The following is a 15,212-nucleotide window of genomic DNA, read 5'->3' on the forward strand; positions in this document are numbered from 1 at the left end:
ATAGACAAATGTCTTTATTCTTTTGGAACTTTTGTGAGTGTAATGTTTACTGTTCATTTTTTTGTATTGTTTATTTCACTTTTATTTATTATCTATGTCACTTGCTTTGACAATGTAAACATATGTTCCCCATGCCAATAAAACCTTTAAATTGAATTGGGAGGGGGGGGGGGGGGGGGGGGGGGCAGAGAGGAGAGAGACATCAAGAGAGAGACAAGAAACATGGTATAGAGGAGGCGGACCCACTGGTTGACCTCTATGTTACAGAGAGCTGGTAGTCCCATCCATCATCCATCAAATATTTCGCTACACCCGCAATAATATCTGCTAAACACATGTATGTTACAAATAACATTTGATTTGATTTGATTTGAATCACTGGACTCAAATCACTTCTGGGAAAATTGGAACACACTAAACAAACAACAACACAAACAGCTATCTATCCAAAATAGAGATGTATGGATATACCACTTCTCCAACCTTTTCAAATCAAATCAAATTGTATTTGTCACAAGCGCAGAATACAACAGTTGTAGACCTTACAGTGAAATGCTTACTTACAAGCCCTTAACCAACAATGCAGTTCAAGAAATAGAGTTAAGAAAATATTTACTAAATAAACTAAAGTAAAAAATAAAATAAAAAGTAACACAATAAAATAACAATAATGAGGCTATATACAGGGGGTACCGGTACTGAGTCAATGTGTGGGGGTACAGGTTAGTCCAGGTAATAATGAGGCTATATACAGGGGGTACCGGTACTGAGTCAATGTGCGGGGGTATAGGTTAGTCGAGGTAATTTGTACATGTAGGTAGGAGTAAAGTGACTATGCATAGATAATAAACAGCGAGTAGCAGCAGTGTAAAAACAAGGGGCGGGGGGTGTCAATGTAAATAGTCCGGGTGGCCATTTGATTATTGTTCAGAGTCTTATGGCTTGGGGGTAGAAGCTGTTAAGGAGCCTTTTGGACCTAGACTTGGCGCTCTGGTACCACTTGCCGTGCGGTAGCAGAGAGAACAGTCTATGACTTGGGTGACTGGAGTCTCTGACCATTTTTTGGGCCTTCCTCTGACACCGCCTGTTATAGAGGTCCTGGATGGAAGGAGACTTGGCCCCAGTGATGTACTGGGCCGTACGCACTACCCTCTGTAGTGCCTTACGGTCAGATGCCGAGCAGTTGCCATACCAGGCGGTGATGCAACCGGTCAGGATGCTCTCGATGGTGCAGCTGTATAACTTTTTGAGGATCTGGGGACCCATGCCAAATCTTTTCAGTCTCCTGAGGGGGGAAAGGTGTTGTCGTTCCCTCTTCACAACTGTCTTGGTGTGTTTGTACCATGACATTTATTTGGACACATCCATAACAATGAGCTAATGAGGCACGATTTCACCTGGCATAGAAAATGTGCTCTTTCGTCAGGACACTGAAGCTCTAAAGACCTTTTTTCAATTGACATTTCTTTGATTTCTTTGATGATAATTACTTTGTCAGTGGGCAAACGTACAAAATCAGCAGGGGATCAAATACTTTTTTCCCTCACTCCATAAAAATGATGCCAGGTGATTCAATATTTCGACTGGCTGAGAAACGCTGCCTGCCTGTCTGTCTCGTCCCGACTCCCGACACGTTCATTACTATGGGACAGCTGGAGATAGAATTTGAATATTGAAACAATGTTGCAAATGTCGGAGAGACAGACAGGAAGGTTTATACAAATCTCCGCTGTTGAAAACTAAATGTTGGTCTAAAAGAAATGTGAGATAATGTCTAGATGCTTTTTATAGTGGAGATCAAGTTTATAAATTGCCTGGCAGGGCTGATGAGACAGTGGATTGCACAGTCAGATGGAACAGAGTAAATAGGCATTTTAACATCATAGATTTAGCCGGTGGTAACTTGTGGAATAGACACCGGCTGGAATGCGGTTTTAACCAATCAGCGTCCAGGATTAGACCCACCCGTTGTATAATTGGCTATAGAAACCGGCAGACATGAAAATACACGGCTACCCAAAGACGAGGGTGTATGTGGTCACTGCACGACAGGGGAGGTAGAGACAGAGATGCACTTTCTCCTTTACTGTCATAAATATTCCTCACCAAAAGAGTCATTATTCGCAGAAATTTAACATTTATTCCAAATGTTATCTTATTAAACCCAGAGGAAAAACATAAACTATTCATGGGCGAAGGAGCAATGACTCCTCTTGCAGCCAAATATGTATTTGCCTGCCACAGCCTGAGGGACACTGAATAATAACATCTGTATAGTAAACAGTCACTTCCTTATTTTTAGTATTATTATTATTATTGTTGTTATTGTTGTGATTATTACTCCAAATAGTAGTGGTACGGGTAGTAGGGGTGATGGTAATGATAGCAGTTTAATGATGGTGGTGATAGTGGTGATAGTAGCAGTAGTAATGATGGTAGGGATAGTGGTGATAGTAGCAGTAGTAATGATGGTAGGGATAGTGGTGATAGTAGCAGTAGTAATGATGGTAGGGATAGTGGTGATAGTAGCAGTAGTAATGATGGTAGGGATAGTGGTGATAGTAGCAGTAGTAATGATGGTAGGGATAGTGCTGATAGTAGCAGTAGTAATCATGACGGTATTTGTAGTACTGATGTAGTGGTGATGATGACAGTCAGTTCTAAGTTAGTTATAGTTTTAGTAGGTAGTAGGTAGAGATATTAGAGATAGTTTTAGTAGGTAGTAGGTAGATATATTAGTTATAGTTTTAGTAGGTAGTAGGTAGAGATATTAGAGATAGTTTTAGTAGGTAGTAGGTAGAGATATTAGAGATAGTTTTAGTAGGTAGTAGGTAGAGATATTAGAGATAGTTTTAGTAGGTAGTAGGTAGAGATATTAGAGATAGTTTTAGTAGGTAGTAGGTAGAGATATTAGTTATAGTTTTAGTAGGTAGTAGGTAGAGATATTAGTTATAGTTTTAGTAGGTAGTAGGTAGAGATATTAGAGATAGTTTTAGTAGGTAGTAGGTAGAGATATTAGAGATAGTTTTAGTAGGTAGTAGGTAGAGATATTAGTTATAGTTTTAGTAGGTAGTAGGTAGAGATATTAGTTATAGTTTTAGTAGGTAGTAGGTAGAGATATTAGAGATAGTTTTAGTAGGTAGTAGGTAGAGATATTAGAGATAGTTTTAGTAGGTAGTAGGTAGAGATATTAGAGATAGTTTTAGTAGGTAGTAGGTAGAGATATTAGTTATAGTTTTAGTAGGTAGTAGGTAGAGATATTAGAGATAGTTTTAGTAGGTAGTAGGTAGAGATATTAGAGATAGTTTTAGTAGGTAGTAGGTAGAGATATTAGTTATAGTTTTAGTAGGTAGTAGGTAGAGATATTAGTTATAGTTTTAGTAGGTAGTAGGTAGAGATATTAGTTATAGTTTTAGTAGGTAGTAGGTAGAGATATTAGTTATAGTTTTAGTAGGTAGTAGGTAGAGATATTAGAGATAGTTTTAGTAGGTAGTAGGTAGAGATATTAGTTATAGTTTTAGTAGGTATAGATATTAGAGATAGACATGCTACTAGTGGTAATGGTAGTTGTTGGAGGGCTTGAGTGGAGATGAAGGATGGGGCTAAAAACAAACAGAAGAGAACTATTGTCAAATAGACTGTGTCCGTAACATGTATATAGTATAAACTGGAGGTAGAAGCCTAAGAGTTGTTGTCCGTTACTTTACTCCAATTAGGGGAGGGCTGGTAGGGTTAGGGGAAAATAATAAAGGAACATATATTTGAAAATATATATAATGTGTATATATATATATATTTACCAAAACAATATGGGCGATTGGAAATTGGAAATGATGCAGACAATTACATTGATGGAAGCCACACACTATCTGCAATATTAAATATGATCTACCCACAAAATAAAAATGGTAGTAGTAGACTGACAGAGTGACAATTTAGTGTCAAAATCACTCAGAGAAAAAACAAACTCATCATTTACTTATTTCCTTAACCTTGAACTGACCCTTATTTCGCCAATAGCTACTGCCCTTGGTGACTTCCTGGTGTTTATGTCACCGTTGTCATGGCAGCGAGTCCTCTGAGAGTGGCCCTTCTAGCTAGGACCCTAGGGACCCGAGAGAGGATAGAGAAATGAGAGACACACACATAAACACTAATGATAACCAGAGTACTGCTTTGTTATAATAAAAGTGTGTGTGTGTGTGTGTGTGTGTGTGTGTGTGTGTGTGTGTGTGTGTGTGTGTGTGTGTGTGTGTGTGTGTGTGTGTGTGTGTGTGTGTGTGTGTGTGTGTGTGTGTGTGTGTGTGTGTGTGTGTGTGTAGTGTGTAGTGTGTAGTGTTTTCCACAAGTACATAGAATAGCCAAATAGAGAAAGTAGGCCGCCAGGTTCTACATGTTCTGCAGAAGGAGCTCTATTCTGGAACATTCTAATACCTTGATTCCATCTGAAATACACAGACAAATTGTTTAATACTTTATATTTTACCTCCCAGATTGGAAATATGAGTTGTAGTATTGTGTAGAAAGACATGGCTTTACAATTTAAATGACTGAAAATGTATGAATTCAGTGTATTGTTAGTTGTTTTGGATATAGTCTAGGTCTAGGTCTATATTTGTTGTATTTTATTAGAATCCCCATTAGCTGTTGCGAAAGCAGCAGCTACTCTTCCTGGGGTCCACACAAAACATGAAACATAATACAGAACATTAATAGACAAGGACAAAACATTTAAAAAAGGCACACGGACAGAACTACATCAATAAAAAAATGGCACATGTAGCCTACATATCAATACATACACACAAACTATCTAGGTCAAATAGGGGACAGGCGTTGTGCCATGAGGTGTTGCTTTATCTGTTATTTGAAACCAGGTTTGCTGTTCATTTGAACAATATGAGATGGAAGGGAGTTCCATAATGGCTCTATATAATACTGTACGCTTTCTTGAATTTGTTCTGGATTTGGGAACTGTGAAAAGACTCCTGGTGGCATGTCTGGTGGGGTAAATGTGTGTGTCAGAGCTGTGTGTAAGTTGACTATGCAAACAATTTGGAATTTTCAACACAGTGTTTCTTATAAAAATAAGAAGTGATGCAGTCAGTCTCTCCTCAACTCTTAACCAAGAGATACTGGCATGCATAGTATTAATATCAGCCCTCTGATTACAATGAAGAGCAAGACGTGCCCCTATGTTCTGGGCCAGCTGCAGCTTAACTAGGTCTTTCCTTGCAGCACTGGACCACACGACTGGACAATAATCAAGATAAGACTAAACTGGAGCCTGCAGGACTTGCTTTTTTGGAGTGTGGTGTCATAAAAGCAGAGCATCTCTTTATTAAGGACAGACCTCTCCCCATCTTTACAACCATTGAATCTATACGTTTTGACCATGACAGTTTATAATCTAAGGTAACACCAAGTAATTTAAGTATCTGTAACTTGTTCAACAGCCACACCATTCATTACCAGATTCAGCTGAGGTCTAGAACTTAGGGAATGATTTGTACCAAATACAATGCTCTTAGTTTTAGAGACGTTCAGGACCAGTTTATTACTGGCTACCCATTCCAAAACAGACTGCAACTCTTTGTTAAGGGTTTCAGTGACTTCATTAGCTGTGGTTGCTGATGTGTATATGGTTGAATCATCCGCATACATGGACACACATGCTTTGTTTAATGCCAGTGGCAGGTCATTGGTAAAAATAGAAAAGAGTAGAGGGCCTAGAAAGCTGCCCTGTGGTACACAACACTTTACATGGTTGACATTAGAGAAGCTTCCATTAAAGAAAACCATCTGAGTTCTATTATAGATAGCCCTGAATCCACGATATGGCAGAGGTTGAAAAGCCATGACACATACACTACCGGTCAAAAGTTTTAGAACACCTACTCATTCAAGGGTTTTTCTTTATTTTTACTATTTTCTACATTGTACAATAATAGTGAAGACATCAAAACTATGAAATAACGCATATGGAATCATGTAGTAACCAAAAAAGTGTTAAACAAATCAAAATATATTTTATATCTGAGATTCTTCAAATAGCCACCCTTTGCCTTGATGACAGCTTTGCACGCTTTTGGCATTCTCTCAACCAGCTTCTCCTGGAATGCTTTTCCAAAAGTATTGAAGGAGCTCCCACATAAGCTGAGCACTTGTTGGCTGCTTTTCCTTCACTCTGCGGTCCGACTCCTCCCAAACCATCTCAATTTGGTTGAGGTCGGGGGATTGTGGAGGCCAGGTCATCTGATGCAGCACTCCATCACTCTCCTTCTTGGTAAAATAGCCCTTACACAGCCTGGAGGTGTGTTGGGTCATTGTCCTGTTGAAAAACAAATGATAGTCCCACTAAGCCCAAACCAGATGGGATGGCGTATCGCTGCAGAATGCTGTGGTAGCCATGCTGGTTAAGTCTGCCTTGAATTCTAAATACATCACAGACAGTGTCATCAGCAAAGCACCCCCCACACCATAACACCTCCTCCTCCATGCTTTACGGTGGGAAATACATACAGCTGTCATAAAGGCAAAGGGTGGCTACTTTGAAGAATCTAAAATATAAAATATATTTCGATTTGTTTAACACTTTTTTGGTTATTACATGATTCCATATGTGTTATTTCATGGTTTTGATGTCTTCACTATTATTCTACAATGTAGAAAATAGTAAAAAAATAAAGAAAGAAAAACCCTTGAATGAGTAGGTGTTCTAAAACCTTTGACTGGTAGTGTAAGTTCTCTCAACAACAGGTTATGGTCAATAACGTCAAAGGCGGCACTGAAATACAGCTTCCACCATCTTCTTATTATCCATTTATTTCAACCAATCATCAGACATGTGTGTCAGTGCAGTACATGTTGAGCGCCCTTCTCTAAAAGCATGCTTAAAGTCTGTTGTTCATTTGTTTACAGAGAAATAGCATTGTATTTGGTCAAACAACATTTTTTCCAACAGTTTGCTAAGAGCTGCCAGCAAGCTGATTAGGTCTGCTCTTAGAACCAGTAAAAGCCACTTTACCACTCTTGGGTAGCGGAATGACTTTGGCTTCCCTCCAGGCCTGAGGACAAAGACTTTGCTCTAGGCTCAGATTAAAGATATGACAGATAGGAGTGGCTATAGAGTCAGCTACCATCCTCAGTAGCTTTCCATCTACAGTAAGTTGTCAATGCCAGGAAGTTTGTCATTATTGATCAATAACAATAATTTTTCCACCTCTCCCACACTAACTTTACAAAATTCGAAATGTCTTTCAACCATACAGTTTTTAAATTCCTCATCAATCCATGGAGCCTTAACAGTTCTAACATTCAGTTTCCTAACAGGTGCATGTTTATGAATAATTGGAAGAAACAATTTCATAAATTCATCAAGATGCTCCTATATGATCAGGACTATTTTCTAAGTAAGACATTAAACATTAAACCTTTTTTTTACATTTAACTTGTCTTCTCTTGAGATTAAAGTCTTATTTATGGTTTTACTGCAAGATATGAATTGCCAAAAATAATGTTTGTTCTTCAAGGTATGTATTTTATTAAAACAGAAGAATGAAGTAAATAGGCCACATTGTCTTGGAAAGTAAATTAAAGGTTTTGCTTTTCCAGGTCTCCTTTTTTCACATTTGTTTCAGGTTTTCGCTCTCAAAAATCACACTTTTTTTTATTATAGAAAAGCAACTCAATTGGATGTTCTAAGTCCACAACAATGCTTAAACCACATCTGGAGACCACTTTTGAGGTCTGGGAAAAATCTGAGACATTTCGAATTTTGGGGTGTAGTTACCCTTTTTATTAAAGTGCACACCTAGCAAGAGGTGTTGTTTAGCTGTGTTTTTGTAGCAGACATGGGATGGTAGAGTTTGCTAAACAATATAATTCTGCCAGGTTAGCATAGGCTACTTTGTAGTTAACATTTAATTGAGAAGGGTTTTTGGGAAATAATTTTCCATCTACCAGAAGACTGTTTTCATTAGCATCATCGCTAACAGCTAAACAAAGTGGTAGACTGCACACGGGGCATTCTAGTTGCCTATTCAGAAAGTTGCAGGAAATACGGAATCACTGATGCATTCTGTTCACGTCTTATGATAATCAAAACATTTAGTTGATTCCCTACTGGAGGTCAATAAATTGTTTTATATTTGTTGAATTCCGTTGAATGATTCCGTGAAAAGCCCTAATTATCATGTTTCAGTAACCGAAAAAGGGTTGGGAACCAATGAGAGCCACTCACTTTAGCGTCGCCGTAATGGAAACCTAGGAAATCCTTTGGTTTACTTGCCCCGATGGACCGTGGACGTATCAGCACGTTGCATGATTTATTACTGGCAAAGGCATATAGGAGACTGACTTTATTCAGTCAGTTCGACACTTTCTATAAACTAGTTCAGTTGTCGATCAATGTACAGTAAATAGCCTACTGTGCTCCAGGACTCCGCATCCAGACAAAAACGGCAAAAAAAAAAAAAAATGAATGTGTCAGAAAACAATAATTATGCTAAGTGGTGGATTTCGACTCATCGTTACCACTTCCATTACATGAGAAGTGCAAATTCACCAGCATCATGCTCTCTCCCTCTTCCAGAAATTCAACTGCAACCATGATGATGAGAGACAATGATGAGATGATCATGTCTCCGTCCTAACAATGGGAGTCGTTGTCCAGTGGTGTAAAGTACTTAAGTAAAAATACTTTAAAGTACTACTTAAGTAGTTTTTGGGGTATCTGTACTTTACTATTTATATTTTTGACTACTTTTACTTTTACTTCACTACATTCCTAAATAAGATAATTTACTTTTTACTCCATACATTTTCCCTGACACCCAAAAGTCACAGAAGACACAGAAGCAACAATTGTACTGAAGTAGCCTAACCTTAATCCCAAACTAACACAACCTACCTTCATCTCTCTCTCTCTCTCTCTCTCTCTCTCTCTGTCTCTGTCTGACACTTACTCTCTCTCTCTCTCTCTCTCTCCCTCTATCTCCTGCTCTCTCTCTCTCTCTCTCTCTCTCTCTCTCTCTCTCTCTCTCTCTCTGCTCTCTCTCTCTCTCTCTCTCTCTCTCTCTCTCTCTCTCTCTCTCTCTCTCTCTCTCTCTCCTGCTCTCTCTCTCTCTCTCTCTCTCTCTCTCTCTCTCTCTCTCTCTCTCTCTCTCTCTCTCTCTCTCTCTCTGAGAAAATAGTCTTCATGGTGCCAAAGAGGGCGAGAGGTGTGGCCATCCCCTCAGGACAAATTACACACACGCACACACACGCACACACACACACACACAGACACACACACACACAGACACAGACACACACACACACACACACACACACACACACCACACACTCCTGCTCCTGTTCCTCAAATAGTAATTGGCTGTTGTGGTTGAATGTGGGTGGAAGTCAAGAATGTCCAGACAGAGGGACACTGTAGAAAGGTGAGAGGAGGCAGTAATCTATCTATGATGTAGCCTATTGCTGTTTTGTATGCGTGCCAGTAACAATATGAAAGGGTTGTTGATGTTACTGTGTAGACACAAGCACTCTCATAAAAAAACTATTAAGTCTTTATTTGTATCTTTGTTTACATCATTTGAATGTTTCCTGTCGTACATCAAAGTCACTGTTGATCTACTCTAAAGACTCAACAGTCATTCTCTCTGATGTTTTTATCTAGACCAATGATCTAGACTATTTAGACCAATGACAAAACAACCAGTGAGAGAGGGAATTCAACAGAAAGACAGAGTGGTTTGACCAGAAGATAGACACAGAGAGAGAGGGGAAGAGGGGAGTGAAGAGACAGAGTGGTTTGACCAGAAGAGAGACACAGAGAGAGGGGAAGAGTGGAGTGAAGAGACAGAGTGGTTTGACCAGAAGAGAGACACAGAGAGAGAGGGGAAGAGGGGAGTGAAGAGACAGAGTGGTTTGACCAGAAGAGAGACACAGAGAGAGTGGAAGAGGGGAGTGAAGAGACAGAGTGGTTTGACCAGAAGAGAGACACAGAGAGAGGGGAAGAGGGGAGTGAAGAGACAGAGTGGTTTGACCAGAAGAGAGACACAGAGAGAGGGGAAGAGGGGAGTGAAGAGGGGGGCTCTGTTTGGTTATTCTGGGTGACCACATACTCATCCGAACCACAAACCAGGCAAGACAACAACAACAACAACAACATGGGTTATCTGAAGAGTTACACAACAAGCTGACTAGGCTCTCTCTCTCTCTCTCTCTCTCTCTCTCTCTCTCTCTCTCTCTCTGTCTGCATGTATCATAAAAACACAATGACTCAACTGTGACTGAGCAGTGAATTTAAAATAGGACATTATGGACATTATATTATGGACAGGATACTATGGACAGGATACTATGGACAGGATACTGTGGACAGGATACTATGGACAGGATACTATGGACAGGATACTGTGGACAGGATACTATGGACAGGATACTATGGACAGGATACTGTGGACAGGATACTACGGACAGGATACTACGGACAGGATACTACGGACAGGATACTACGGACAGGATACTATGGACAGGATACTATGGACAGGATACTATGGACAGGATACTATGGACAGGATACTATGGACAGGATACTATGGACAGGATACTATGGACAGGATACTATGGACAGGATACTACGGACAGGATACTACGGACAGGATACTACGGACAGGATACTACGGACAGGATACTACGGACAGGATACTATGGACAGGATACTATGGACAGGATACTATGGACAGGATACTGTGGACAGGATGGTTTGTTGTTGTGTTCACTTAATCTCACTGGATTAAACAGCTGTTGGACGTAATTCCGTTTTAAGGCTCTAGTTTAACAAACCAATGGTCAATCTAAGCTTAAGCGGAAGCGCTATAGGTTCAGGGGTGTGTCAGAAATATTTTTGCTATTTTCACTTTCACGATTATCGGCGCATGCTGGCGTTGGAGTGAAAGGGCTGGGTTTTTAATGAATTAACAAGTTGTGGGTGTGTCAAGGCTTGGCCCCTCACTGGCCAATCAGAACATGTTCCATGGTGAAATATGTAGGTGCTTCAAGTTGTGTATTTACGGTCTTTTATGTATCGCCTTGGAATCAACTCCAATTCCAATGTTAGTCCGTTATAGTTTGTTAAATGGCTTACAGAAACGAAATAACAAAATGTAGACCTATCTTTGCTAAATACGTTAACTTGAACACATTTGCAGTCCACGTTGTTTTAAGTAATTGCATGGCTTCAGTAGCATTCACACTGATATAGGGGCTAGGCCTACTGTAAATTACATTATGGCTGAGCATGGACATGCCAAACATTGTCAATAAGCAAGATTACATTCATTATTGATAAACCAAATGAAACAGCAACTTGTTTTAATTCGGCTATGTCACACTTACAGGCCCCATCATTTCTCCCCGTGGGCATAAAGTATTAAAACAACACAGACTATGGAGGGTTTTACTCACATCCAGACATTAAACAGTAGCTGGACAAAGATCCAATATAAAGAGAAAGGGAGAACGTCTACTCTCCGTTATACTGCTCCCATATAGGCCAATGTTTTATGAACATAATAATCGGAAACCATCTTACAGATCAGATCGCAATCAAACATCTCCAGAAGTTGCATTGCAAGCGCGCCACGGACATTGTCACCATCAAATCAGAAAGGTGAATCATTCTAATAAGTTTGGTTGTAATAAAATTAAACGAAAAGCAATGCAGGGGCGCAACCTTCACTGGGGACGGGGGGACACATGGGGGACACATGGGGGACGGGGGACACATGGGGGACACATGGGGGACGGGGGACACATGGGGACGGGGACACATGGGGGACACATGGGGGACACATGGGGGACGGTGGACACATGGGGGACGGGGGACACATGGGGGACACATGGGGGACGGGGGACACATGGGGGACGGAGACACATGGGGACACATGGGGGACGGGGGACACATGGGGGACACATGGGGGACGGGGGACACATGGGGGACGGGGGACACATGGGGGACACATGGGGGACGGGGGACACATGGGGGACGGGGGACACATGGGGGACGGGGGACACATGGGGGACGGGGGACACATGGGGGACGGGGGGACACATGGGGGACACATGGGGGACGGGGGGACAGGGGACACATGGGGGACGGGGGGACAGGGGACATATGGGGGACGGGGGACACATGGGGGACGGGGGACACATGGGGGACGGGGGACACATGGGGGACGGGGGACACATGGGGGACGGGGGACGGGGGACGGGCCAAACGATTGAAGACCGATATACTCACGTTTTTTTTTTCAGCGCAATGTCAGTTTTTATTAGTCAGTATAGCAATGTAACGTTATTGATCTGTCAGTTTCCCGAGCTAATTCCCTACTTTTCACACTGACACGGTATAAAACAGCTCTACAGGCTACGCTGTCATGGTGCACAGTCAGTTCACAACATATACTCATCATGTCTTAGCAGGATCAGATGGTGACGGGTGTCCCAGCAGGGTCAGACAGCCAGAGAAGACCAGTCTACAGAGCTCAGGTGAATGTTGCACTATATTATAACAATCAGTGAATTTATACAACGTTCCATCTTGAAGGCTACAGTCTGGGATCTGGGAATAATGGTAATTTAAATGATTGAACCATTGATTCTATCCATGGACAATATAATGTATAGACGTACACCAAGGTCATTCTTCGTCATGCCTCATCTGAGCAGGATCAGATGGTGACAGGGGGTCTCAGCAGGGTCAGGCCAGCCAAGGGAAGACCAGTCTGTGATGGCGCTGAGGTGAACTTTTGCTGATTCAAAACTTTATTCTCTCTGTGAAGCAAACACTAGACAAGCAAGAAGCTTCAAAGATTGAAACTATTTTAAGGCTGTCTGACAAACCTCTAAAGTTGATTTCCAAACTGCATCAAAGGTTGATAGAGGCTTTTCCCGATGACACAAAGCATGTAAAACAAAAATGTGAGGAAGACCTGGGAGACGCTGTTGATGATGATGAATGGATACAGATATGTTTGAATGCCCAGTCATGTTCATATAATCTCAGACATAAATTACTGCAGTTTAAGACCATCCATAGAACGTACTATATGCCAGTGAAACGGAATATCATGCACTCAGAAATTGTTATCTTCTGCTGGAGGTGTGAAACACAGAAGGGGAGACATTTGCATCTGTTGTGGTCTTGTGAAGGCTAGATGAATTCTGGCAAAGAGTACGTTCTTTTATCTCAGCATGTCTACAGATTCTCCCACCTCCCTGTTTTTGTTTGCTTGGAAACGTTGATACTGGAGACTGTTATCAGAAGAAACTGTGTACCCTAGCATTTATAACGGCTAAGAAATGGAGTGCCATTCCTTGGAAGGTTGGTTATCCTCCCACAATGGATGGAAGAAATGTCAAGTTATGTATCACTAGATTTGATTTATTAACTTTCATAAGGTATGGATGCCTTATATGGAATACTGTACGACAAAAGCAGTCTATTGAAAACATGCCCACATCAGGGGAGATATCCATTTAAGCAATCCCTAGCTGCTGGGCTGCTCAGTCCTGGCCCTGGGGGTCTGCCATACACTCTGGCCTTGGCCTAACACACCTGAAACCAATAATGAATGTTTCACTAAGATCCTAAAGCTGAGTGGGGTGTGTTGGGTTGGGGCGTTACAGGGCCATTGACCCCTAGGGGCGTTACGCCCCCCCCCCCCCCCACTTCTAAAACCAAAGTTGCGTCCCTGGTAAAATGTAATGATATCATAAAACGTAATGATGTCATAAAATGTAATGATATCATAAAATGTAATGATGTCATAAAATGTAATGATATCATAAAAAGACAGGCATTGCTGTTTACGCAGCCTTCATTATAGTAGGCCTCAGCCTTCATTATAGTAGGCCTTCATTATAGTAGGCCTCAGCCTTCATTATAGTAGGCCTCAGCCTTCATTATAGTAGGCCTTCATTATAGTAGGCCTCAGCCTTCATTATAGTAGGCCTCAGCCTTCATTATAGTAGGCCTCAGCCTTCATTATAGTAGGCCTCAGCCTTCATTATAGTAGGCCTCAGCCTTCATTATAGTAGGCCTCAGCCTTCATTATAGTAGGCCTCAACCTTCATTATAGTAGGCCTCAGCCTTCATTATAGTAGGCCTCAGCCTTCATTATAGTAGACCTCAGCCTTCATTATAGTAGGTCTCAGCCTTCATTATAGTAGGCCTCAGCCTTCATTATAGTAGGCCTCAGCCTTCATTATAGTAGGCCTTCATTATAGTAGGCCTCAGCCTTCATTATAGTAGGCCTCAGCCTTCATTATAGTAGGCCTCAGCCTTCATTATAGTAGGCCTCGGCCTTCATTATAGTAGGCCTCAGCCTTCATTATAGTAGGCCTCAACCTTCATTATAGTAGGCCTCAGCCTTCATTATAGTAGGCCTCAGCCTTCATTATAGTAGGCCTCAGCCTTCATTATAGTAGGCCTCAGCCTTCATTATAGTAGGCCTCAGCCTTCATTATAGTAGGCCTCAGCCTTCATTATAGTAGGCCTCAGCCTTCATTATAGTAGGCCTCAACCTTCATTATAGTAGGCCTCAGCCTTCATTATAGTAGGCCTCAGCCTTCATTATAGTAGGCCTCAGCCTTCATTATAGTAGGCCTCAGCCTTCATTATAGTAGGCCTCAGCCTTCATTATAGTAGGCCTCAGCCTTCATTATAGTAGGCCTTCATTATAGTAGGCCTCAGCCTTCATTATAGTAGGCCTCAGCCTTCATTATAGTAGGCCTCAGCCTTCATTATAGTAGGCCTCAGCCTTCATTATAGTAGGCCTCAGCCTTCATTATAGTAGGCCTCAGCCTTCATTATAGTAGGCCTCAGCCTTCATTATAGTAGGCCTCAACCTTCATTATAGTAGGCCTCAGCCTTCATTATAGTAGGCCTAAGGGAGGGCTTGGGTTTTCAACATCCAAAACGGAAAACAAGCACTATTTATAGATAATACTGATAACTACTAAATACCAGGTTCACCGGTATTCACCGAGGTTCTCATCTCTCGTTTCATGATGGGCATGGACACGTAGCCTACATCATGGAGGGGGGACACGTAGCCTACATCATGGAGGGGGGACACGTAGCCTACATCATGGAGGGGGTTTTACGCACGTCCAAAACGGAACCTGCATGGCTAAAATAATGTAGG

The 15,212-nt window shown here is 41.5% G+C and overlaps 1 pseudogene across 1 annotated transcript in view; it reads right to left on the bottom strand.

Moving 5' to 3' along the window:
- LOC311099891 (protein furry homolog) overlaps window positions 1–12,252 on the bottom strand; it is a 49,859-nt pseudogene extending 37,607 nt beyond the window's left edge. Inside the window, exon 1 of the transcript in view lies at window positions 11,744–12,252. The product of the transcript in view is annotated as a protein furry homolog (transcript). The remainder of the gene's footprint in view (window positions 1–11,743) is intronic.
- Window positions 12,253–15,212: the final 2,960 nt, after the last annotated feature.

Source organism: Coregonus lavaretus (genome assembly GCF_964263955.1).
Source record: "Coregonus lavaretus genome assembly, chromosome: 24".
NCBI lineage: Eukaryota > Metazoa > Chordata > Actinopteri > Salmoniformes > Salmonidae > Coregonus > Coregonus lavaretus.